The 1796-nt window shown below is 28.8% G+C and overlaps 1 long non-coding RNA gene across 1 annotated transcript; it reads right to left on the bottom strand.

The window, feature by feature from the left end:
• Nucleotides 1-540: 540 nt before the first annotated feature.
• Nucleotides 541-1194, bottom strand: LOC144998257 (uncharacterized). Its single transcript, XR_013660219.1, has 2 exons — nucleotides 838-1194; nucleotides 541-721 (listed from the first exon to the last, which is right to left on the bottom strand). It is a non-coding gene; the product is annotated as an uncharacterized LOC144998257 (long non-coding RNA).
• Between the last annotated feature and the right edge of the window lie 602 nt (nucleotides 1195-1796).

Below are 1796 nucleotides of genomic sequence, written 5' to 3'. Positions count from 1 at the left end.
ATAGCTACCGAAAGATCCCATGTACATGTGTTGAATAACACAACAATTTATGAGAGTGTAGCTAGATGTCCATAATTAAAATGACAATGCTCTTACACGAACGAAGTTGCCGTTTAGTCGTTTTTTTTTAATATATATATATATATATATATATATATATATATATATATATATATATATATATATATATATATATATATATATATATATATATATATATATATATATATATATATATATATATATATATATATATTAGTTTTCTTATATTAGGAAATGCTTCTTATATATTAACTGTTTTTTTTCATAGTAATTGATGTTTTATATGATTGTATACTACAACATTTTAAAATATAAATTGCTATGTATGAAAAAAAATAAGTTCAATGAGATATTACAATGTAACCATTAAATATTAAATAATTTAATCTACCATTAAAATTAAATGGTTCATGATAATTCTATTTCTACCTACTCCTCTTATTTGCCGACTTATAATCCATCATATTAAGGCTAATCACGTGTTGAAAATGCTAAAGATAATGTAATATTGCATACATTTCACTAATTATTAAGGCCAAAACAAGAAAACACATATCATTCTTATCATTCTTTGGAGCACAAAGATATTTTCCATTTACAACACTTCTTGTACTCCTATTCCCTTGGTGATTTGCATCTATAGCATTCCACTTTACTTGCAAAGTTATGTCCTCTACACCTGTTCAGAAAAATTAAAATATCGGTATACCAATAAGAATCCTAACAAAAATCTTATATACAAACAAATTGTTAATTTGAATCTTTATGGTCTATATATGTGTGATTATATTTTACCTGTTGCACATCCAATCACCATCTTTCCCTCCTGGAAGAATGCTAGCATCGTAAGGATAGCTAGATGTTGCATATGTCATCATCATGATATACTCTTTGTGTGCTCCACACCTATAACACTCACTTCGGTTGGCAAAGTTGTGTGCCTCACAACAACAGTACCAGTCACCTGCCAGCACCTTTGATTTGTTTGCATGAGTTGAAATCTCAGCTGCTGTAGCGAACTTGGGACACTGACATCTTTGACATGCATCACGTTTCTTGAAGTTCGTATGCTCACATGCACCACATATCCAGTCTCCACTACTCATTCTAGTGTCCAAGGAAAGCTACTACGTAATCAAAAATATCACTAACCAAAGGCGTTCGTAATTTTCTCCAAAGAGCGTCTAGGGTTTATATACATGAAAAAAAGCATCCAGAAAGTTGGATGACATGTAAAGTAAACTCAAAAAAATCTTTGAAACCTTTCCTTTGAAAGAAATAACTGGATAGAAAATAAAATTCAATTCGACGTTTGTGTAGGTTTAAACTGATTGAACAAATTCAACGTTTTATGTACTCATTTATTTTAACCGTTCAGTGTTGTTTTGAAACTTTTCATTCGTTCGATCGGATGTTGTTAAGTGCTGGTATCAAACGTGTTGACTACAAGTCGATACAAAGATGATATCTAAATATTACATTCAGGGGCTATCAAATTGTCTATTTATAAATGTTAGAATGCTATAAAAAAAATTTAAAAGAAAACCAAAGGTCGATATTTTCATTATTTTTATTATTATTTTTCTTGCAATTTTTCTTTAACGTCCTAAAAATAACACCGGAAATTTTTTTATTTTCATATTAATTAAATACTAACTATAACATTGTCATAAAACCAAATTAACAAATTGTATCAATATCATCAATTATCAGAGTAAATCACAAAATGCGGAATCAAGAGGTGTGTGCTCTAC

The sequence above is a fragment of the Lactuca saligna genome, chromosome 5 (genome assembly GCF_052625555.1).
Source record: "Lactuca saligna cultivar CGN05327 chromosome 5, ASM5262555v1, whole genome shotgun sequence".
NCBI lineage: Eukaryota > Viridiplantae > Streptophyta > Magnoliopsida > Asterales > Asteraceae > Lactuca > Lactuca saligna.
The sequence above is the reverse complement of the archived record's forward strand: the minus strand, read 5'-3'. Positions and strand labels throughout refer to the sequence as shown.